A 25965-nucleotide genomic window follows, 5' to 3' on the forward strand; every position below is an offset into this window, starting at 1 on the left:
TTTAGTCTTGCATTTTATTATTTCTGATCTGTACTGAAAACTTCTTTGCACAGCTGTTGGATGTTCACACGTTTTCTTACTGGAAATTTCTTTCTCCAGCCTTTAGCATTTAAAACCAGGCTGCCTTTTAGTGCTTTGTTATAGAGTTCCTTGCATATACTGGGCACCACTCTTCTGTAAGATAGGCAGCTTGCAAATACTTTTCTTATTGCATATGCTTTTTCTTCTGTGGTTTGGAGGCTGTCTTAGGGTTTTATTGCTGTGAAGAGACACCATGACCAAAGACTCTTATAAAGGCAAGCATTCAGTTGGGGATGGCTTACAGTTCCAGAGGTTTAGTCCATTATCATCATGGTGGGAAGCATGGCAGCATGCAGACAGACATGGTGCTGGAGAAGGAGCTGAGCGTTCTACGTCTTAATCTTGGCAGCCAGAAGAAGAGTGTCTTCTGCAAGCAGCCAGGAAAGAACTGTCATTCTACATTGGGCAGAGCCTGAGTATAGAGCCTCAAATCCCATTTACACAGTGACACACTTCCTCCAACAAGGCCACACCTACTGCAAGAAGATCACACCTCCTAATAGTGCCCCTCACTATGGCCAAACATTTAAACACATGAATCTATGTGGGTCAAACCTATTCAAACCACCATAGAGGCTTTACATTTTATGCGATTGTACTTGCCTAGTTTTGCTGTTTTTGCTTGTACTTTTGACACAAAAGTCATTTCTAAGATCAATGCAATGATGCTTCTTCTTCATATCTTCTTCAATAGTTTTAGAGTTGGGGGTCTTAGGTTCAAGTCTAATTCATTTTGAGCTTTATCTTCATGATACAGTGTTGGGGTTCTGTGCTTCATCATCTAAAATGTAGCCAAGAAATAGAAGCAATCTGAACAAGATGAGAGTCCATTGACAAATGAATGACTAGAATGTGGCATGCGGACACAATGGGGTGCTGTTTAGCCTTGGGAATGAAGGGCATTCTTCTATTTGTGATGAAGTGGATGAAAATAGATGACATTATAGTAAATGAAATAAGTCAGTCACAGAAGGGCAGATACTGAATCCATTGGCACGAGTATCTAAAAATAGTCAAATAGACACAAAAAAGAATGTCATTTTCCGGGCAGTGGAATAGAGCAGTTGCCATCCAGTGGTTGCAGCATTTCAGTCATGCAAGAGTCTGTTTTAGAGGCTGCATAGCCAACAAAATACCAATGTGAGCTTAAGACCTAAGAGGACAAACTGTGTGTGAGATGTTTAGAAATAGCAATGATGTCAACAAATAAATGCCCAGAGGAGGGACTGTGATGTGGGCTTAAGGGTGTGCATGTGTGCCCAAACTCATCACATTGAGTATTAAATATGGGAGGCTTACATATATAATTTTATCTTAATATACCTATTTTTAAAAGAGAAGGTTTGTTTCTTGTATTTGCTGTAGATTTACTGTTTCTGCCACTCTCCCTTCCTTCGCAAGGTTTCAGTCTTCTTGGAGAGCCTCTCCATCCAGCGTGAAGGAATGCCTTCTTGATTTCTTCTGTTTAAAATTACACATCATTGTATTTTGTTCTTATTCCCACTCTTCCTCCACTGCCTTCTCCCATGCCCCTGCCGACTCTTGCTGGCCTTCTTCCTTACCCCTGAGAGATTCACTATATTACTAATAAGCCCAATTCAGAAAGATAAACACTTTGGGGTTTTTCTCATATGTAGATGTGTGTACTTATGAACACATAGACACACAAATTGTTTTTTAGAAGTCTGAGGATGAATTCTCACCATTTGTTTTTATTTCAAAATGTTCCTATTTTACTATAGTTTCTACAGGATATTTTCATTTGTCTTTAGAAGTCAGGACTGACATTTTTCAAGAAGTCTTTAAAATATATGGGACAGAGCTTTGTCTACTGCAGAGACTACAGTGGGCTACCATGAAGACTTTTGATTTTACTCTGGGAAAAACAGAACACCACTGCAAGGATCTGAGTCAAATAGGACACCATCTTGTGTTAAGGAACCTCACTGGTTGCTGTGTTCGGAGTAGACTGGAGTACAGCATGCAGCAAGGTACTTTAGAGGCCCATCACTGCTTACACAAGGAGGTAGCAGTGGCTAGTGGGCAGATCAATTTCTGGAATTTTATAGTGAATTATATGTGAGAGGTGAGTGCAAAAATCTCTGATTACTCATGTTATAGCTAGAAATGCCGTTGTTAGTACTGTTGAAATATAAATGTTGGTGATCTAGCCAGCATTTGGATGACTGGGGAAAACTGGGAGGTCAGGTTTGGTCACGCTATACTGTAGTCCTGAGTGCAGTGTCTCTACAGCTCAGCGCCTCCACACATTAGGACATTGACCTGAGGATCTCCCTTAAATTAATTCAGACATGATGCCATAGTAAAATGAGGAATATGCCAAATTTCCGTTTCTTTTTAGGAGTCAAACCTTCTTCATATTCTTGCTCTTCTACGTTGCTTATTTTCATTACTAGTGACCTTGTTGTGAATCATTCTTGGTGTGCCCTCAAGCACAGAAAGTCTCAGGAGGTTTGCGCTCAGCTCCCCCTGCAGCCTCAGGCACTGTGGCACTCAGCGCGCAGAAGTACTTGGCTGAGTCGCTCCAATGGGCTGGGGATTTCTTCAGGTTGAAAGAGGAGTTACTCTTCCTAAATTCAGCCTCAAAGCCCTTGGTGCCTTTAACAACGGTGTCTCCTGTGATGTATTTGAGGAGAAGCTGCAGGCTCTGACCAGGATACTGGACGTACCAGAAGAGATAAGGTGCTGCACCATATGAATAACTGCATCTGAGCTCTAGTGAGGCTCCTTCAGAGACGGTGATGTGAGCATCAGGCTGGTCCACGGACTGGGCACTGTTTCCTCCTGTAATACCAATGTAGTATCAGTGAGCCCAGCATAGACCTTCTTGTAATGATACTATGTCTCTTGTAGGAATTCTGGCTAGGAACATGTTTCTGTGGAAACAAAAGTAAGGACTGAAATAATACTTACTCAGTGAGAAAAGCGCGCTGAGCAGCAGAATGGTCACTGGGAACATGGCTAGGCAGTGAGAAGGCTGAGAGGTATATTCAGAGTAATCTCCTTGTGGTTAAGACTTGGAGACTGTTAACTGAGAGATGCTCCCTTGGCAATGACTGCTTTGCCGCCCTTTCTATTTAGAACTGCACTTCTGAGAGCTGCGAAGTAAAAGGGCTCTCTGCACAGACAGGTTTTTTCTGTACAGACATTCGGTCTATGCAACATTGCCCCCTGGCGGTCAAAGGTGAAAAAGATTTACCTCTTAACTTTTTTGTTGTTCTTCTATTAAAGCAATTCTGGTGAGAATGCGTCTTAAGCAGATGACTTAATTTTATGAATTAAGTAGTATCATTTAATCTGTGAGCTAGAAAATGCTACTGTCTTTATTTTATAAACTACGAAGCTGAAGAATGGAAAAAAGTGTATGTCATAACAAGTGACAAGCCTGGAGTTTCTCTCATTACTGTGGCCAAGAAGGCCCATCAGTAATGACAAATGGCTATGCACACTCACCACAACAGCTTTTTACAGTGTCAGATGTCCTTATATAATGATCGGGAAAGCAAGCCTTTATAGAACTAACTAGGTTTCATAAATACACAGATCTCCAGCTTGTCTGCTCCTCTGAAGACCCAACAGTCTATAGGCCTCCCAGGAGTTCTGCTGCACTTTTTTTTTTTTTTTAAATCATACATCTTATGAGTGAGGGAAAAGAAAGAAATGTAAACAGTGATGCTAGCCTTGTGGAGAGAGTGGGAAAACTGCTCTGCACAGGAGGAGGAGCATGCAGATGAGGCTGACAAAGGAGATATGATCAGTGACCTCTGTGAAAGTCCTAAGTAGGTTCTACTTAGGTGTTTTAAACAACAGTTGCATGGGGAGATCCTGACACGTGTCCTAAACAATGATCTTTGGGAGGACAGAGCCATGAGGACCAGAGTTATGGAGGGTCACAGAACCACATATACTAGAGTCAAGGCTAAGCTGTCAGCCAAAGCCTTGTTTCTGTACAGTGTCTCCTCAGGAGAAAATGACAGTCAAAAGATCAGAGTCATCATTGTCTGTAGTTAAAAGATACCTTGATGGTTGCTAAGAAAATAATAAAAGAACAGAATAATTGTTGAAGGACTATAAAACATCAGACAAATCTATTTAGATTTGAGGACAATCAAAACTGGATCCTAAATATGCTGATTTTTTTCTCTCTCAAAAAGTGATTATTTTTCAGGTGCTTTGGGGAATGGGATGATTTCTTTCCCTAGATACAGAAGCAACTCTTTGACCTACCAGTATTGTTTGTAAAGCTGTTTAGAATTCACCTTGGCATAGCAGTATCCCATAATCCTGGTACCAATTTGTCTTAAGATTTCTATTGCTGCAATGAAACACTAAGGCTAAAAAGCAAGAAGGGGAGGAAAGAGTTAATGTAGTCCAATCAAGGAAGAAAGCCAAAGCTGGAAATCAGAACCTGGAGGCAGGAGCTGAGGCAGAGGCCAAGGAGGGATGCTGCTTATTGCCTTGATCTCCATGGCTTGATCAGCCTCTTTCTTATAGAACCCAGATCCGGCATCCCAAGGATGGAACCACCCTCAATGGGCTGGGTCCTTCCCCATGAATCACTAATGAAGAAAATGTCCTCCAGGATTGCTGCAGCACAATCATAAGAGGCACATTTAGCTGATGTTCCCTCTTCTCAGATGACACCAGCCCATGTCAAGTTGACATAAAGTTTTAACTAAGGTTACAATCAATTCCATGAAAATGGCATAAAGTTTTGATTTTTCCATCCTACCACAGAAGAGCCCCTCACCCCCATGTTATTTGACTTCCAGGTGAATCTATGTTTACGTTCTAATTTTAAGGGCAGCAGTCTTATAAGTTCCAAAGTGTCGCATAATTGAACAAATCAGGCAACATCTTTGGGGATCTGAAAATGTATGGCTTAAGTGTTCTTTTCCATGTCCAGACCAATTAATACAAACATCCAAACTTGTTCCATCATGTAGCGCACAGCCTCGCCGATAAGGAGAACGCCACATTCAGGATTCTTCTGACAGCATTTATTGAACAGCTCTTCAAGATGGAGAAAAGGGGAAGGACACCGAGCTCAGAAAGCCCGCTGCTTAAATAGAGCTTTGGGAGATGTGCAGATCCCTCATTGGCTCAAATCTTTCATCCAATTGTCATACTCGGTTTTCACACCATGCGCAGGCGCATTCTCAAGTAAAGCTTCCGTGAAGAACCAGGAAGCAGAAGCCTGCGCCATCTTATAATGGCGAATACGGCTCCTCACATCTCCCCCTTCCTTATTAAACTGCAACAACAATCGAGGGCTGTTAGGTTGCCGATCTAGCCCACCGTTCTACCGATAGGCGTTCAAGGCAGTTAAACAGTACGAGACCCTCCACACCTTTTATCCCGTGCAATGGGAACCTGAGCCCCGGGAAGTGTGGAGGACCACCACTAGGATACCTGGTGCAATGGGAACACGAGCCCTCAGGATATCCTGTTAAGTGATGGTGTCTCATTGTTTAAGCAGATTCAACCAGGCTTGAGGGGATGTTCCCTGCTCCACGGCAAGCAATGCTTGTGTGATCACCACCTTATCCTTTTGATGTTGTTGTTTGAATTTGCAGAGCAACCAGAGGGTAAGCAGCACTCCCCCAAAGATCATGCAGCCAAATAACCCTACCTCCACCCATTCCTTAAAGTAAGAAAAGACGGAAGAGATCCATGAGGAGAGTCCCTGGGTCAAGGAGAAATCCAAGCGAGTCAAGCTGAACATGGGTGTTGAGATATTAGAAGAGGGATGAGGGGAAGGGTAAATTGAAAGCATCTGAAGTCTGTCTTAACTGCATCCAGCTGGAAGTCCAGGGCATCAGTGAACATGCAGGTGATAAGATTTATTCTCCAAAGCTGTGTATTCTGCAATATACAAATCTCAAAACAAATTTTAGTATCAAGATAATTATTTTGATTCTCTGAAATCTAGTGTTCTGGAGGCCTACCTCTGTCATGTCTGATCCATATAATTCTGGAAGACATAACTACTACCTTAATGACCTCATCAGAAAACTCATAGAAAACCTTTTTTTCCAAATTAACCTTTCCTTAAGCCAGTAACCAGAAAAACCTTTACATTGAGTTTTTATCCAGAAAAATATAACTATATAACTCAGAATCACACCCATTTTGAAAGTTAAATCAATTAACATTATCATTCTGTTTAGCTCTCTGTCTAGAGCAGCCTTCTATTTATTCCTCACGTCTTTAAAGCCTTTTTCATCTGTTTTTACTCACTTATTTCTTGCCCCATTTTCGTTACTATAACCTTTATTTATTTTTCTGTTTGGCTCTCTTGACTCAGAGCAGCCTGCAATTTACTCCTTGCATCTTTAAAACTTTTTTCATCTGTTTCTGCTTATTTTTTTCTTGCCCCATTTTTGTTACTATGCAATCACCTTTGTTTCACTTCTGAATTCAGCCAGCTCCTTCAGTCGACTGGTTCTCCAGCGCAGGGTGTCTTCCACTGTATCCCACTTACTGGAGCTCTAACGTTGAGACTCTCCACGCCGTCAGTTCTGAATCCTCTGTGAGCCAACAGGGTCCTTCGTGATTGGTCAAAACCCCGAGATGTTCGGCTTCATCCCGGGTTTCAATTCCACTTGTAACACGCTACCTCGCCGATAAGGAGCACACCACACTGAGGATTCTTCTGACAGCATTTATTGAACAGCTCTTCAAGATGGAGAAAAGGGGAAGGACGCTGAGCTCAGAAAGCCCGCTGCTTAAATAGAGCTTTGGGAGACGTGCAGATCCCTCATTGGCTCAAATCTTTCATCCAATTGTCATACTCGGTTTTCACACCATGCGCAGGCGCATTCTCAAGTAAAGCTTCCATGAAGAACCAGGAAGCAGAAGCCTGCGCCATCTTATAATGGCGAATACGGCTCCTCACATCATCACTGTTAGGTTGGCAAGGAAGGTAGGAAGAATAGAGAGGAGATGACATCTGAACCTCTTCTAGGGGCACTTGCCAGGATTCTGAGCCCCTTGCTTAAAAAGGGCATCATGCTCTATGGCTTCTTTAATGGTAAGTAACTCATGGGTGATCATTTTATTGCTTGATACTGTGCTACACTGATGGAGATTAGTTTTGCAGAAGTGTTTTTTTATTTGAAAGATTCTGATATACTTTTCAATTTTGAACACATTTTAAGATACCTAATTTTCAAATCTTTCATGGTGGCTTTGGGCTAAGATCTTGCCACTACCAGAAAGCCTTCATTTCAAATATATGTCATAATTTCTCAAGTGCATTGATTTAGGGCTAATTGAAATTCCTTATAAGTCAAGAATGCCTTCCTTACCCATCGTGGAATATGCATTATCAAAAGCAGTGCACTTATGTCTTAGGTTGGGAAGGCTCTGTGCAGAATTTTACCTGTCCTTGACTTGCCAGACTGTTAATTTAATAACTCTGTCTTGGGGTTCATTTTTAGTCAGAATGACCTAAGACAGGATCAGTCTTGTTTATGAAATAAAAAAGGGGGAAAGGTGGAAAGCTTTTGGGGCTGCTTGGCAAGAATCTGACATGGACCAAGGGCAAAGAAATGAGCTACTTGTCAGGAATCTGACATTGGCCAAGGACAAGGAAGTGGACTTCAGGCAGGAATCTGACATTAGACTAGAACAAAGAAGTAATTTCAGGCAGGAATTTCGGGCAGAAATCTAAATCTTAGGCTAGAACAAGGAAATAGGCTTCAGACATGAAAATGACTTTGGGCTAGGACAGGGAAGTAGGCTCAATTACTTTGGTCATCCTGATAAGCCCTTAGAAATAGTGATCATGAGAGTATTCATGAAACTTTATTGTCTTGCTTGTTCCTTGACTATTTTTGTCTATGGTATTGCTAGTTCCTCGACCTAGAACTGTATATGCATGTAATTAAAATGGTATAAAAGCAAAATGGAGGAGGGGAAATGGGATGGGGGTTTCTAGGGAGGGGAAATGGGGAAAGGGAATGACATCTGAAATGTAAATAAATAAAATATCCAATAAAAAAATAAAGTTTCAGTAAAAAAAAGAAAGTCCTTATATGTATAGAAAAACTAGTAGCCGAGGTTTGGGGAATACAGCTGTTACACTCCTCTATGCCTTAGTGAGTCTCTGTGTACATTTCCACTGCCATGAAGAACAGGTGTACTGAGTCTAGGCAGGCAGTGTGAGACTTCAGTTCTCTCACCCTCACAGTTTTCATGGATAGAGAAGCTGCACCAGAAGCCTTAGGGCAAGGTGTGGAGACAGGAAACAGATACTTAAATCACTATAGAAAGTAGCAGAAACAGGTTTCCATCGATATAGCTTAGGTAGCCCTCATGTGCACAGAGTTGACTTTTTTTGTTTCTCCAAATTGACTTGTCAGTTAGTTCTGTTGCTTTATTTCATCCATTCTGTCTGGAGGAAATGGCTTCTCTGGACCTCTGTACTCTAGAATTCTAACATCACATGTCAAGTGGTTGTGGGGGACATGGTTTTAAGTCAGTAGAAAGTCTTTATTAGTCAGCCAGTGACTACAATGGGTATTCAGGATCAAGTGCAGCACCGAGCCTTTCCCAGGGTGAGCTTTTGAGCACAATCCATATCCTGGGTTGACAGACTTCAGTTAACAAGAACAGTTAGTTAGCCAGAAGCAGAACTACAGCAGCCAAAAGAACAAAGTTAGTACATTTAGAGACTCCCATAACTATGAGCATTGATGGATTAGGTCTTTGTTTTTATTTTGGCAGGTGGTACTGTTCACATGCTGAGTCTTCTGGCCTGAATGGTACTTACATCATGGAGTTAGCTGCCTGTTACAAAGTGTGTATTATACAATGTTCCCTGCAGCCGCTTATTTTCTCTATCAGTTACTCTTGCTCCCGTTTATTAGGATGTCTTTTAAATACAAAAAGGGAAGGGCGATGGACATAAGTTAGCAACAAAGAAGGGGGAGGGAGGAAGTAATGAAAGAAGGGGGACACAGGTAGTGGAGAGGGTGAAAACAAGCTCAAACATCCTCTCTGCCTTTTGTAATCATGCCAAGAACTTATCTACAAGACATACACTTACTTCTCACCTCCAGTAATCCACGTAAAAGGGCATTATATCATCAGCCAGCCAGTCCTCCTGAGCCCTCCTGCATTAATTACCGCAAGGGAAGGCAGTACTTTCCCCAAAGTCAGCTATTACACCAGGCTTCAAAACAGTTTAAGCTATGAACACTAGAGGGCAGCAAAGCCAGATTAAAGTCAGAAAAGACCTGTTAGTTGGCCATCAGGTTGAAAATCCTTTAGCAAAGAGCTATTCCATTTTCCCTAGGGAGGAGTTTGCTACAGCCTGATTCCCACAGCAGGATCCCCACAGCAAGAAAAGAGACACAAATTTCACATTTGAGTAAAGTTACACCGAGACCAGGAACACAAACCCTGATGGGGAGCCATTCTCCTAATGTGCCCCTTAGGTTCTTTGTACTTCAGAGTACAGGAATGCAGGTGTGACCCCGAACACACTCAGCCCTGGTAACAGGTGAACTCATTAACTTTTTGCTTTGTTTTAAATCTGTTGATTCCTTCATATCTGTCACACTTTTTTGATTAAATCACAGTGGTCAGCTTGAGGAACTGTCATCATACCTATGATTTCCTGATTAAGGACACTGTTATATTAAAAATAAATACAGTGCTGGAGTGACTATGGGCTTCAGTTAAAGAGATGGAAAAGCTGTGTGTAAAATCCAGCTATAGACATTTGAGTGTTCATAGAAACAAAGATCACTATCATTGTGAAACTGCTTCTGAGTTAAACTCAGAGCAAGTATATTTATGGATGTACTAAGCATGTTTTCCTAACCCTCCACTAATTTGCATGTCTTAACGTAAGATGTGCTATTAAAAGTTAACATTGCATCTTGCTAGATTTCAGTAGTGGAGCCACAGAGCATCTGCAGGAAACGTGACTTTGCTAGAAGATGACGTATCATCCATAGAATGAACTTTATATTTCCTCTTTGGGGAGAGTCATGGTGTAAACAGGAAGCCCAATGTTTCTATTTTCTTTATTTAACTGTAAGTGTTGTTAGGGAGGTTTATGACAATGCCGAGTTCACAAGTGGGCACTGTGGTAGATTTGCATTGTCTCAACCATCTGGTGATAGACACTTCCTGGACGTTCTCCCTTACATGTTAGGACTGACCATGGAAGAAACTGTGCGGGATAGAAGAAGATGGGTGCGGGGGTCTCTGCAGGTAGGCCTGGGGTTCAGGTACTCCTGTATGTGCTTATCAATTTATCAGCTTCTCTTATTTATTTATTTATTTATTTATTTATTTATTTATTTATTTTCATCCCTCAGAGATGAAGATGGCACTCAAGGCCTTGTGCATGTTAAGAGAATACTAGCACTCAGCTACATGCTTAGCCCATCAGCTCTCTTACTGAACTCCCCCCCACCCCAGTATTCCCCCATGCCTCCTCCTTGAGCTTCTCTTGGTCTCAGGTCATGTATACATGTACAGTGGTGCCGAGTAACTGCTTCCCAAGGTGAGGTCATCCTCCAAACAGTATTGAAGAGGGTTTGTCCTTGTGAACTGTAGGTGTCCTTGTTACATCCTTGCAGGTCACAGTTCAGCCAAGTGTTTGCCATCATCCAGCTTTCCTTCCCATGTGTTAGTCCAACTCCTCTGCAAATTTGGGCAAGGAAAACAGCTTTGCACAGAGTTCCCGCTAGCTCTAGGAACCATGTGACTTATAATGTTTATAATTAATCTCTTATTCTTGTTACTCATTGTGGTCCTACATCTTTGCTTGCACGTAGGTAAAAACAAAGCCTAGTGGGAAGAGGGCAAGGACATGAGTTCAACTGTTTGTCCCAACAACTACACCAAGATCTGTGCTGTGAGCTTCTTTAAATGAAGCTGATACTTTATTGTGGAATAGTTTTTACCTTTAAAAATCTTTACACACATTCTGTGTGATCTACTTATGATTCAAGAATTCAAGACAAAATGTCTTAGAGGAAAGTTACTCCTGACAACAGTTTTCAAAGAAGACAGTTTTACTTGTAAGTATCCTCTGATCCAGCCACAGATAGAGCAGCCACGGTGCTGCCCTCTTGCCTGAAGTCTGCAGGTGTGCATCTCAGGCAGGATCCTTCAGTGGATGGCTCAAGTGAGCTCCTGGGCTTTGTCCAGGGTTTACTATCGATTCAAACACTGTGGGGGCCTGGAGAGCACCGAGTTTTCCAGATGTAAGGCTAAATGACGAGGCTAATGGAGTTAGTGGATTTCTGGAACAAGACAGAACAGAAACTGCTCTTTGCACTCTCACTAAATGAACTTTGGTAGATCAGAAATATAATCTCTCACCTGGGTATTCGTTTGTGCCAAAGAAGAAAGGTGGTATGACTTCTGAGCAGGGTGACGACATCTTCACCATCTGACATAACAAAGCCAAAGATGATTGAATTCTGGAGAGGAATATTCAGTTTGCCTTTAGTCACAACTTGACAGAATAATAAGGAAACCTGGGATGAGCAACACCACAAGGCAACTGCATCTCACAGACCCATGTAGCAGCACGTTTCTAAATCATGCACAAGTGCATGGTCCAGGATAGACCAGCACACGCAATGGCTCAAGGGCATGATGGGACTTGGATGGAATGCACATGTTAAGTCTACACCCTGATGATTTGTCACACATGAGAACTTAGTGACCTTTTCCTTTTCCTTCTGCAATGGTAGATACGGCCACACATGCAGGATCAACCTTTACCCATGGAGACACTTCTGATGAGGCAGACATGAACATGTTTCAGACTTCCAACTAAGGTTAATACACTTCTTTGCCTTTCATTCCTTTTGGTTTGTCTCCTGGTGTGCCAGGACATTGCAATTGAATATGTATTTCACTCCAGTCGTCCTGTCCTATCTGTTCCTCTGATTACTCTAAGTCAGAAATCTGTAGTGCACAGGCAGCAGAAATTTCAAGAGGTTAAAACAAAAACCAAAGTCCCAAACCCACAAGGCAAAAAATATTTGTGGATAAAAGTGGCAGTAGGAAAGGAATATTTAGATTATGCAAATGATAGTATAAGGCTTCCTGATGTCTTGTGACTAGGAAGCCACGCCCACCTAACGGAAGGTTTGTGTACAGGCTGCAGGTGCCTGGGGAGCACTGTGTTCTCACCACACAGAAATAAAGTGCCCAAGTCTGTGGTCTGGGAGGAGGAAATATACAAAAAGCTGCGACATCCCTTAGTGACTGTCAAGTAGGTCAGTCTTCCTTTCTGCTTCATTCCAGCTTCATTCCAGGATTGGGGAACAGGCTGATGAGGCTTCCCCCAGGACATTGGTAAAACCACTGCAGCCGGTTTGCTGTGGAGGAAAACTTACACTGCAGCTCTGTGTCCTCTTCCTCCTGCAGAACCAAGGACACAGGACTCTGATGCAGTTGCTGCCCTTTCAACCCTGATTAGAAACAGAGAAAGAGACACAAATGGCTGTCATTGCAGTGTCCACAGAGCCCTGAGCACACCATGTCCTCTGAAAAGGTGGGAGCTCTGCAGGACTCCTGAGCTGCTCTCCCCACCCCTCTATGTGCAGAGCCAGATATTCTCAGGTGCCCTGAATGCTGCCAGCCAGACTCATAGCAAACCTGGGTGCACAGAAGTCCCAGCAGAGAGCACAGCAGCCTCTTCATGGTGCTTACATGGCTGCTGGAGACAGAAGCAAGTAACCAACCCTTGGGATATGGTGTCAGGGTGGCTGTTGAAGTGTCCCCTTTTCCTGCAACTAGTTAGCTCCACCTAGGAACTCTGCCTAGCCAGACATTGCTAAGTTCAGAGCCTGACTTCAGAGCCTGAAGCACCTCCCAAACCAGACCTGGCTGAGAGTCCGGGTGGAGAACACAGTGGGGAGAGATGGGCATTTTGGTATGACCCTGGGGTTATATGAAGTGTGAGGGCCCCAGGGGAGGAGGGACATTCAGTGGCTATATTAACTAGAACCTATAGACAGAGTATTCACATGCTTACATCAAGAAACAGGCATGTGTCCTGAATAAAATCTTTACAGGTCTTTAAATTAATTTTGTGAAACTCATTCCAGACATACAAGATAACTAGATCAGAAATGTTACAAGGTATATATTTAATGAGCCTTTATCCTTTATCTATGAAAGATATGTGGATTGGGAGATTCCTGGAATAACACACTTTCTGTTAAATGTTACATTTGTAGGAAGGATCCTGCTGAGGAAAGAGGGCTCCTTTGTTGTTGTTGTTGTTGTTTTGTTTTGTTTTTTCCTTTTTTATTTATTTTTATATTTTATTTACATTTCAGATGCCATCCCCTTTCCCCATTTCCCCTCCCTAGAAAACCCCTATCCCATGCCCCCTTTTCCTTTTTGCTTTTATACATTTTTTTTAAAAAATGTTAATCAAAGGCTTTATAAGTTTGGTAATGCTCAATCAGAAGTGTAACCCAATACCCAACCTAGATATATAAACTATCTTTGACTGGTGGAGACATGTGAACATCTGCCTTCATGTCACCCCCTCTTTCTCTCTCTTTCTCTCTCTCATCACCTAGCTTCACTCTTCCTGTTAAAATAAAACTTTTCTCTCAAAATGCAATTAGAGCATAATTATTCCTAATTGTACCAGTGAGATACAAGATAGTCCTGATACCCAGTCCATCATTTTGTTGACTAACCAGAACCTCTGTCATCTCTCCTAACTAACACACTTAGTTCTGAACCTGGCTTTTTTCTTGGCTTTAGAATGAATGCCAGCTGAAAACCATTCACTCAGATCTTTTCTCTCAAAGTGAATAGCCAGGATTGGCTATGAGACTATAGGTTTTCAACCCCGTCAGAAATCCAGAATGACTGAGTTAACTGAAATTATGGGAAGCACAAAGCATAGCTTCTAAAACTTAGCCAATTTATAGAGACCACTGAACACCTGGAAAACCCTTATACTACCGAACACTGGAGCATCAAATCTTCAGCCTTCTGGCCCAGAATCATCTGACAGATCTTAGTGATGCAGGATTTTTAAGGGCTGATTACTCTGTCTAGGCAGATATAATCAGTCGACTATTCTGCAAGTGTGTCCTTTTCTGGACAGTAATTTGTCTGTAGATGGGAAGAGGCAATTCTTGCCTAGTGGCTGTCACCTCACAACTGGAGTAACTCCAAGGATACTCAATTTCTTCTTAGAATCCACGACAGGAAACTGTCAGGAGCAGACAGGTCTCTAATCAAAATGAACATTAATATAGAAATGTTTGTAACGTCAATTCTATGGACTTCTGACGTTTTGAAAACCAACTATATCCATGTAAGGTAACCTGGACTGTTGTCTATTAACTCCTCTCAGCTATTTCTAAGTAAAATATAGAAAACACCCTAACAATAAACTCCAAGCCATGAATTTGCTATAGTCCCTTAACTCATAGGCTAACCGTTCCAAATCAGTTAAAAAAGTTAAAGAAGGACTGGGTCTAAGCCTTGTATTCCTAAATGTGTTATACAGGCACAATGCCCATGAGAGTATCAATATTCATCTCACTTTTATATCAATAAGAAGCTCATACCAATGAAAACCTTAAATTTGAAATCAAAGTAAATCTTGTACCATTTAAGAAGTTATAACTTCATCTTGATATTAATTATATAGATTTCTACCAATAGGTTATGGCTATGCAGTAAGTCTTAGCTAATCCTCCCTGTTCCAACAAAACCACTAGTTTTCCCTAGAAAGACAGACCAATATTAACCACCTTAGTCCCCAAGCCCAGGGAATAGGGGTGCTGATTCTTCTTTAACTTCTTCAAGCTGATTGAGATATTAGAAGAGGGGTGGGGGGAAGAGTAAATTGATAAGCCTCTGACACTGTGTCATCACTGCATCCAGATGGAATTCCAGGACATGGGAGGTTTGGGCAGGTCTGCTCAGTATGCTTGATGAGTAGATACACCAAGGCTATGCATTCTGCAATATACAATTCTCAGAACAAGTTTTAGTATCAAGAAAAAAAATTTTTTTCCTAGAGGGTTGACATTTTTTAAAGATGTTGGTTCTAGCAACTTTTCTTTTTTTTCTTTTTAAAACTGGTTGTAATATTTACATTTCAAATTTTATCCCCTTATCCCATTCCCCCCACCACCCAGGAACCCCTTATTCCATCCCCCTCCTTGTGCTTCTATGAGGGTGTGATTTTACAGTTTCTATGATGCTGTTTCCATTAACATAAATTGCCTCCTAAATTTTTAAATCCTTCTTTTATGTTATTAAATCTCCTATTTTTTTCTTTTTTTCTCCTTTCCCCCTTTTTTATCTCTCACTTTTTTAAATTGGGTATTATATCTACCTTTCAGATTTTATCCCCTTACCCCACTTCCTCCCACCACCCAGAAACCTCCTTTCCCACCCCCCCATGCTTCTATGAGGCAGTGCCCTCACCTACCCCCCACTACCCCCTCCCCACCCTCACATTCCCCCCCCCAAACACACTCTGTGTTTGTTTTTTATGGGGCCAAGAAACTCCTCTCCCACCCATGCCCGACAAGGCCATCCTCCCCTACATATACTGCTGGAGTCATGGGTCCTTCCCTATGTGCTCCCAGGCTGGTGGTTTAGACCCTGGAGGGCTCTGGTTATTTGGTATTGTTGCTTTCCTCCTGGGGTCACAAACCCTTTCTGTTCCTTCAGTCTTCTCTCTAAGTTCTCCATTGGGAAACCCTTGATCATATCAGTTGTTAGTTGTGAGCATCATCCTCTGAATGTAGTCTTTGGCAGACCTCTAAGTAGACAGCTATATCATATTCTTGACAGCATGCACTTCCAGGCATCCACATCAGGGTCTAGCCTAGGTGACTGTACATGGGATGGATACCCAGGTGGAATGGTCTCCTGATGGCCCCTCCTTCAGTTTATGCCCCATGTTTTGTTTCTATATTTGCTCCCTTGAGTATTTTTGTTACTCATTCTAAGTAGAACTGAGGCATCCCCTCTTGGTCTTCCTTCTTCATGAGCTTCATGTGGTCTGCGGGTTGAGTCTTTGCTATTCCAAGATTTTGAGCTAACATCCGCTTAACAGTGAGTAAATACCATGTGTGTTCTTTTGTGATTGGGTTAACTCACTCAAGATGATAATTTCTAGATCCATCCATTTACCTAAAAATTTCTCGAATTCATTATTTTTAATAGCTGAGTAATACTCCATTGTGTCTTCATTTTCATTAAATTCTAAAAAGTCCTTAATTTCTTTATTTCTTCCTTGACCATGCTATTATTGAGTATCAAGTTCTTCAGCTTGCTAGTGTATGTGGGATATCCATTGTTTTTGTTGTTGCTGAAGACCAGCCTTAGTTCGTGGTGATCTGACAGAATGCAAGGGATTATTTCAGTCTTTTGGTACCTGTTGAGGCTTGTTTTTTGACCAATTATATGGTCTATTTTAGAGAAGGTACCATGAGGTGATGAGAAGAAGGTATATTCTTTTGTTTTAAAATGAAATGTTCTACAGATATCTGTTAAATCCATTTAATTCATAACTTCTGTTAGTTCACTGTGTCACTGTTTAGTTTCTGTTTCCATAATCTGTCCATTGCTGAGAGTGGGGTGTTGAAGTCTCCCACTATTATTGTATGAGGGGCAATGTGTGCTTTGAGCTTTAGTAAAGTTTCTTTTATGAATGTAGGTCACCTTGCATTTGGAGCATAGATGTTCAGAACTGAGATTTCATCTTGGTTGATTTTTCCTTTGATGAGTATGAAGTGTCCTTCCTTATCTTTTTTGATAACTTTTGGATAAAAATCGATTTTATCCAATTTTAAAATGGCTACTCCAGCTTGTTTCTTGGGACCATTTGATTAGAAAATTGTTTTCCAGCCTTTTACTCTGAGGTCTCTCTGTCTTTATCATTGAGGTGCATTTCCTGTATACTGGGTTCTGTTTAGGTATCCAGTCTGTTCGTCTATGTCTTTTTATTGGAGAATTGAGTCTATTAATGTTAATAGATATTAAAGAATAGTGATTATTGCTTCCTGTTATTTTTATTGTTAGAGGTGGAATTATGTTTGTGTGGTTATCTTCTTTTGGGTTTGTTGAAAGAAGATTACTTTCTTGCTTTTTCTAGGATGTAGTTTCCCTCCTTGTGTTGGAATTTTTCATTTATCATCTTTTGTAGGGATGGATATGTAGAAAGATATTGTGTGAATTTGGTTTTGTCATGGAATATCTTGGTTTCTTCATCTATGTTAATTGAGAGTTTTGATGGGTATAGTATCCTGGGCTGGCAATTGTGTTTTCTCAGGTTCTGTATGACATCTGGCCAGAATCTTCAGGCTTTTATAGTCTCTGGTGAAAGTCTGGTATAATTCTGATAGATCTGCCTTTATATGTCACTTGACCATTTTTTCTTACTGCTTTCAATATTTTTATATTTTTAATATTTAATATTTTGTTTGTTTGGGGCATTTGGTGTTTTGATTCTTGCTTGTTTTCTGCATATATTTATAGCACAGATAGGGGATCACAAATTAGGACACTATTTGCAACAGTTGTTTAAGATTGCTTTTATACATTGACTGCTAACCTGCAAAAAGACTGAAACTATAGTCCATAACAGTGTATGTTTGTAATCCCAAAAATTTGTGAGGCAGAGACAGTAGAACTGCAGCAAGTTAAGGTCAGGTCAGGCTACATTATAGTGAATTCTAGATTAGCCTTAGTTACTTAGGAAACTCTGATTTGAAAAATCATATATTGATTATTTCAGTGACCTAGCATTGAATATTTTGAATGCGAAATTTTAATTTTTGTTAAATTTCATTTAAAATGTTAATGTTTTGGATTTTGTAATTTTTTCTTTCTGTTTTAGTAGGTAACATTAAATATTTTGAATGAAATGAAATGCTGATTTGGGAAGTTTACATGGAAAATAATTTTAGGGGTTAGGATGATTGATGGCTCAATGAAAGCACTGGCTCTTTTTACCATGGATTTCTACGGAGTTGTCCTTTACACATTGTTAAGACAGACTTGACCAAGTTCTCCAGCTGCAGGAAGAGGACCTGCTTTCAAATCCACCACAAATGTACAAAGCAGGGCATGGCCACACATTCCTGTAGTCCTGTCACTGCCTCCCCATGTGGGTGTTCACTAAAACACATATGTATACATCCAACACAGAGCAAGATACAGTTTATGTCTTTGCCCAAATCATAAATGAGAACCCACTGTAGATGGAGTAGGGTAGAAAGAAGACTGGGAAATGTGGGCTCTTCCTTCTATTTATATCAGAGTAGGACAAAGTTAACTGCAAAGACTGAAGTCCAGATGAGCTGTTCAAGTCTGCTGCAGCTGCTTGTGATGGGCACTGTGGGGAACAAAGTAGGGAGGGAAAGGCCTTTCAGTTGATAATGGGTACTTAACGGAAATTAAAAAAATCTAACTTGAAGGGAGAAAAAGGGGTCTGAGCACATAGATAAGAGACAGTACTTACTAACAGATGTAAGCCCTGAAGTCAATCCTCAGCACCTCCTAAGTGATGGCATGAGAGGGAAAGAGAGAGAAGTAACTTGCATGGCTGAAATAGAAAAAGCAAGCTCATTCACACACCACTCACAAGGTCACATGGAGACACTGTGGAACCTTAAGTTTAAGTAGCAGTATCTGTTTACTAGCCTCATTGTGTAAAGTCTTTTTTTTTTTTTTTTTCATAGATTTCTATAAAGTCATTTACATGTTGTTAAGACAGCCTTGACCACGTTCTCCAGCCTCATGCCCTTCAGTGAGTGAGCTGAAATCCTTCTTTATCAGAAGAATCAGACTACTGAAGTCAAGAGATAAGGTAGAATATGATGGAGATAGTGCAGTTTGAAAAATAAGGTGGTTTTAAAATTGTTCTGGGATGCTTTACTGAATGCAGGATGAGACTAATAATAATATAAGGCGAATTTCTGATTTGCCTAAAAACAACTCACAGCCAACTTCATGCCATCTTGCTCAATTGGTGTCCTGAGTGACCCCTCCCATCCCCGTGTGTGTGTGTGTGTGTGTGTGTGTGTGTGTGTGTGTGTGTGTGTGTACCCATACACTCACATGTGGGGCAGATGTGGAATCTAGAGGTTGGCAATGGGTGTCTCCCTCTATCACTTTTTAAATTTTGAGACATGGTTTCTGAACTTTAAACTTGACGTTTGGGCTAATGTGTCAGTGAGCTCCAGTGATCACATGTCTCTGCTCCCAGCACTTGGATAACAGGTGCCTGTCATTTCCTCCTTAAGTAATACCACCCTCTAAGAGCCAAATAGAAAATTGAGGACAAATTCCTGATTATAGTGAATGCTCAACCATCCTTCCTGTCCTTCCCAGGCTTGAATGTCAAACTTTATGATTATGTATAGGGGAGGTTTTGTGTTTTGTAAATCTTTTAGATTATAATACTCTTAAATGAAAGAAGTATCCAAATTACAGATTGAAAATAGGCACACAAAAACTTTTAGAAAAAAATCATAATAATGACAAATTAAAAAGGACAATTCAACAGAATTCAGAAAGTTGTATAATGTTAATATTTATTTTATTGACATAATTTTATACTCTTTTTTGTGAGAACATATTCATAATATTTCCAATGGAGAGAAAAGAAAGATAACACAGTCTACCTAGCATCATTAATTTTGGGGGACAAAATTACTTTTAATAATACTCTTACTCAATGTAGTTATAAACATCATTTTAATTTGTAAGCAATATTAAAAAGTATTACTGTAATATTTACCACTTTTGCATTATCTTCAAAATTCAATTCATATATTCCACTTAGAACCCATCTCAGTGAAATTTAACAATTTAGCTCCTCACTTAAGCTGGCACTTTCAAGAGCTCAATAGATGCTTCTGGCTATTGGCTGCCAGATTGGCCATCAAGTTCTAAATAGTGGTTATTTAAGGGGAACACTATTTCACATTCCACCTCTGAGTAGAGAGAGTTTCTATTCCATTGTTGGAGTCAGTGGTTGGGAGACATCATAACATGACTGAATATTTCTCGAACATCAATTAATATACAGAGAAAATCCCCATACTAAGTTTATAATTGTTATATTAATTAATGAATTCTTTACTTATTCACTTATAGGCCAATCACTGTCACCCTCCTGGCTACCTCTCCCACAATCCTTCCCCCTCCTCCTTTCTTCTGAGTGGGTGAGGCCTCCTCTGGGTATCCCCCCAACCCTGGAACTTTAAGTCTCTACAAGGCTAGGTGCTTCCTCTCCCATTGAGGCCAGACAAGTCAGCCCACCTAGAAGAAAATATCCCACATACAGACAACAGCTTTTGGGATAGCTCCTGCTCAGTTGTTTGAGACTCACATGAAGACCCAAGCTGCACATGTGCTGCACATGTGCCGGGAGGTCTAGGTCCAGCTCATGAATGTTCTTTGGTTGGTGGTTCAGACTCTGAGATCCCCAAGGGCCCAGGTTAATTGAGTCTGTTGGTCTTTTTGTGGAGTTCCTATTCCCTTCAGGGCTGCAATCCTTCCTCTTATTCTTTCTTAAAAGTCCCCAAGCTCCATTCACTGTTTGGCTGTGGGTGTCTGCATCTGAGTCAATTGCTGGGTGGATCCTCTCAGAGGACAGCCACCTAGACTTCCATCTGTATGGTTCAGGCTCAGCAGGTCTGATAAAGGTGGGAGAAGTGGCAGGGAGGTCCCAGACTGTTCCACATCATTAATTTTTTATTCATGTTGCATTATGATAACATCATGTGTAATTTTAGAGATATAGTTACATTGGGGGAAATGTGTACAATACACTTTACTGCATTTCAAGTATTCTAATGCTGTAATAGGTCATGAGTGTCATGAACACTCATTAATCACTTCATTAACTTTTTATGTTTCCCACTGTTGTGTAACACATCACCACAAATTTAGGAACTTATAAAAACATCTGTTTATTGCCCTGCAATTTCTGTAGGTCAGAAGTGTGGCAAAAGCTGAACTGTTTCACAAAGCTGCAGTGTTCTCAGGACTGACAAATTACTGGATGTAGTATTGAACAACCACATAGGGTGTTCATCTTTGGGGAAGACTGATTCTCACTTTCCCAGCAGTCATGAATTGCCTTTAGCTCTTCATGTAGGAGGGGGCCTCATGAGCATGACTCCATCTATGCTGACACTGTCAGTGGGTGTCATTGATCAAGTGTAGTTTAGTCAACCATATTGTTGAGAAATCATGGGTGGAAGGTTAGTTATCTTACATAGAAGATACAATCTCAGCAGATGCTCTGTTACATGTGCTCTTTCCATCCTTCCAGGCCTTTTACATGATGTTCCTTGAGCATTAGGTAGAGTATTTGTTCTGTAGATTCTTCAGCTGGGTTGGGAACTTCACAGTCAGTTGTTCTTTTTATTTTTTTCCAAGTGTGGATTTCTGCAATGGTCTCCATCATTTGCAAAATGAAGCTTCTTTGATGAAAGGTGAGAGCTACACTTATCTGTGGGCATAAGGACAAGAATACAATTAGAGATTATACTAGTTTGTTCTTCTAGGCTCTATGTACCCAACCACTGGTTCCTAGGCTTATAGTTCTGAGTATGAATTCCATCCCACTGAGTGAGTTATAAACCCAATTTGATAGCTGGTGAAGTGGTTCTTGACCAGATGTTAAGTGGCACTGTTGCACCTTTGGGGATATTTTGCCTTGCTGGTAATTGGTTTGTAGGCTTCAAATCAGAATAGAACTGTTGATTACTTTTCTCCACTGACAACTTGAGTAGCACCTTACTCTAAATGTTCTTGGGGAGAAGGTTTCTAGCCTATGTCCAGCTTGAATCCTTCAAGTCCTGTGTTTGAAATGCATAGTGTCTTCAGTAATGGGGACTTATCTTCAAATAGCCTATATTGTTTTGGATTCTTACCTACAACTTGGAAGGGGGTTTCTTATACCTAGTACTTAGAATTTTGTTAGATAATACATGACTTTTGAAGGTAGCATTATGACCCCAAGTGGCATAACTTCATTTAAATTATAATTAGATGTACACACATATACATGTTATATGCTATTTTAGATATACATAAAATAATGATTCTGTTACCTGATTTGGTTTTTCATACACAGATAAGTCAATAAACATAATGAATCACATGAATGGACTTAAAAACAAAAACTCCATGATCATCTCAATACATGTAGAAAATTTTTTTTGAAAAAATATCCAGCATGCCTTTATAATATAAGTCCTAGAGGGTAAGATTGGAAGGGACATACATCTATATAGTAAATGCTCATCATGAGTAACTGTCCTCTGAGATAATCAACTGACACTTTGGGGCATTTTATTGTGTCATCTTGCACAATCCCAGCTGTATCTAACTTTTCATAGTCTCCACATACAGGGACAGAATAGAGCACAAGATTTTTGCTTGACTATCCAGCTGCTCCCTGCCGCGTGCTAACTCAACACATGGCATAGGGGAGGAGCTAGAGTATATGTAGGTCAGGGAAGAGGATTATCCAGAGCAGGGGCTCCATCTCTGTGGCTATGTGGAAGCCCTCATCCCTTTTGGGTAAGTGCTTATCTTATTTAGCTTTATCTTACTTTAAATAAGGCATCTTACTTGAAGGAGGAACATGCATGTTCCACTATATAAACCCTCACTTATGCTCTGTAAGGAAGCCCAATAAACTCATTGGTTTCACAGAGTAAACTTTGGTGGAATCTTGCCTCATTTGTTGTTCTGATCTGAAAAGAAGAATAGAGGTTGCTATCCAGGAGAAGTAATTTTAGCAACAAGGATGTATATTGATAATCGGGAATGAGACAGGGATGTTCACAGTCCCCACTCCTTTTCAATATAGTGCTCAAAGCACTAGCCAGTACAATAAGACAAGAGAAGGAAATTAAATGGATACAAATAGGAAAAGAAGATCAAGTTATCTCTATGTGTAAATGATAAGGCATTATATGTAAGATATCCTAAAAATTCTACCAGAAAACTTCTAGAAACAATCAACAATTTTGGTACATAGCAGCTTACAGAATCACCTCACAAAATCAATAGCCTTTCTGTACACAACCAACACACACACACACACAGAGAGAGAGAGAGAGAGAGAGACAGAGAGCGAGAGAGACCCAGCGAGCCAGACCCTGCAAGACTTTTCCTGCCCATTGTATTTGCAGTGAAGCTTTGTGATTGAGTAGTAGAAGAGGCAGGTGGAGCTAGGAGTTGGGAGGAGGAAGGAAGGAGAAAGGAAGAAGAAGGAGAAGGGAGAGGAGAAGCAAGATGGAGGCAGATGTACATGTCTAGGAGTCTTGGGTAGTTATTCATGTCAAAAGGTTAGATATTGGGTTAACAATTCTAATTGTGTGGGCATCCTGTATATTGAGCATTTGCTAATATATTGGATAATCTTAAGAATTAAGAGTCTTATTTCTACCCGGTAGTGAGAGGATGGTGGTTATTGTCTGGGGTTGAACCAAGCACTATGAGGTTGGCAGAGTTGGCCCAAGAGTCGTGCTTAGAGCCCTGGACTCCATGGAGCTGACTGGTGGAGGCAGCCATGACAACTTCTCATGGGTCCCAGGCCAGCGCCACTGGCTAGCCGGTGCCTGGGTAAGAGCAGGAACATGGGAGCGGCCAGGGAGCTAACCAGAGCCATGCCACCACCTTTTCTAATACTTCCTGCTACACAAATACACACACACACACACACACACACACACACACACACAGAGAGAGAGAGAGAGAGAGAGAGAGAGAGAGAGAGAGAGAGAGAGAGAGAGAATAGGATCATGATTATGACAAACATAGTAGCTTCAAGTAAAAAACAGTATGGAAATAAGCCTAACCCTTGAGATTAATGACTTTGCAACTAAACCTCAAAATTCATGAAGAGAGAGATTGAAGAAGGCATTAGAAAATGGAAAAATATCTGATGCTCATAGATTGGGAGAATCAAATTGTCAATTTCAACCAAAAGCAATTTACAGATTCAAAGAAAACTTAAGGGGGGGGGCATCCTCATATAAGCAATGGGAGCAGGGATGGGATAGGGGGTTTGCACCGGAAAGGGGATAACATTTGAAATGTGAATAAATAAAATATCCAATACAAAAAAATCCTCATCATGGTCTTGATAAGAATAGAAAAAAATAATCTTTTTTCTTTTATTGGATATTTTCTTTGTTTACATTTCAAATGTTATCTCCTTTCTCAGTTTCCCCTCCAGAAAACTCCTATCCCATCCACCCTCCCCCTGCTTTTATGAGGGTGCTCCTCCACCTACCCACTCACTCTCGCCTCCCTGTCCTAACATTACCCTACACTGGGGCATCGAGCCTTCACAGGACCAAGGGCCTCTCCTACCATTGATGCCTGACAAGGCTATCCTTTGCTACATATGCAGCTGGAGCATGGGTTGCTCCATGTGTACTCTTTGGTTGGTGGCTTAGTCTCTGGGAGTTTTGGGGGGTCTGGTTGTTTGATATTGTTGTTCTTCCTATGGGGTTGCAAACCCCTTCAGCTCAGTCCTTGAATAGCCAAAGAATTTCTGAGAAACAAAGAAAGGATTACCATTCCAGATTTCAAAATATACTACAGGGGCACAGTAATAAAAATAGTATAATGCAGAAAGACTTTTGACAAAACCCAGCATCTTTTTATGATAAATGTCCTGGAGATACTAGAGATACCAGGGATCTAAGTGGAGGAGGATATGGGAAGATTTTAAGAAGGCTTGTGCCTAGTTTTATTGTAACTTATAATGCTGTCTTAGATTGATATTGCTGGGATGCTTACTATTTTATTAACAGAAATTGAGTAGAAGTGAATCTGGGGGAGAGAGGAGATGTGGGAGGAATTAGGAAGAGTGGAGGGAGGGAAAACTTCAGTCAGGATGTAATGTATGAGAGAAGAATAAATAAAAAACTAAAAGCACCATAGATGTTAAAAATGAGGAAAGGGAATAACAACAACAACAACAACAACAACAACAACAACAACAACAGCCGGGCAGTGGTGGCGCACGCCTTTAATCCCAGCACTTGGGAGGCAGAGGCAGGCGGATTTCTGAGTTCGAGGCCAGCCTGGTCTACAGAGTGAGTTCCAGGACAGCCAGGGCTACACAGAGAAACCCTGTCTCGAAAAACCAAAAAACCAACAATAATAATATAAATGGGTGAATTAGGTCAAATCACATTATATGATGGTATAGAACATCATAGTGAATGTCCTTACTTTTATTATTAATGTGTTCATAAAATAATATGTTAATCAAAGGTAATATATATTACCTTATAAAGATTTCAAATTTTAAATTTCGTGTTAACCCACCTGTGATTAAAAGCAAGTGTTTATGAACCTTGAAATTTATTAACAGTGTTATTACTTGACACAAAACAGGGTTGTTGTAATTGAGTTTGGTGATATGTGTTGGGTATAAATTAGTGTCAGTATGTTTATGATTATAGTTATTACTCCATAATATAGCTCATATCATTCTTATATGCACATATGTATGTTTGTACATGTGTGTATGCATGCACATATGTGAAGGCATACTTACATGTATGTTTTGCATGTAAATTTTGGATCATAGTAGAAGATATTACAAATATCTACTACCTGTCAAGGCCTTTTTATATGGGTTCAAACTCAGACGTTCATGCTTGCTTACTGAGAACCCTAGTCTTAGAGCTCATACTATTTGTTTTTATTTGAAAGGGTCTCACTATGTGGTTCTGGCTGGTTTAGAGCTTGCTACATAGATCAGGCTGGCCATCCTCCTGCCTGTACCTTCCAAATGCTGAGATTAAAGGCATGTGCCATGATGCCTGATACAGTTGGTGATGTTTA

General features: G+C 40.6%; 1 long non-coding RNA gene across 2 annotated transcripts in view; it reads left to right on the forward strand.

Annotated features, from left to right (window-relative positions):
• The window catches only part of LOC143441725 (uncharacterized), a 34628-nt gene extending 26617 nt beyond the window's left edge, over positions 1-8011 (forward strand). The window contains exon 6 of one of the 2 annotated variants that reach the window (XR_013109366.1): positions 5049-8011. This is a non-coding gene — a long non-coding RNA (uncharacterized LOC143441725). Of the gene's footprint in view, positions 1-1823; positions 2162-5048 lie in introns of those variants that run through there. The other variant, XR_013109365.1, reaches the window with a different exon arrangement.
• The last annotated feature ends 17954 nt before the right edge of the window (positions 8012-25965 follow it).

This window comes from Arvicanthis niloticus, chromosome 3 (assembly GCF_011762505.2).
Source record: "Arvicanthis niloticus isolate mArvNil1 chromosome 3, mArvNil1.pat.X, whole genome shotgun sequence".
In the NCBI taxonomy this organism is placed as follows: Eukaryota; Metazoa; Chordata; class Mammalia; order Rodentia; family Muridae; genus Arvicanthis; species Arvicanthis niloticus.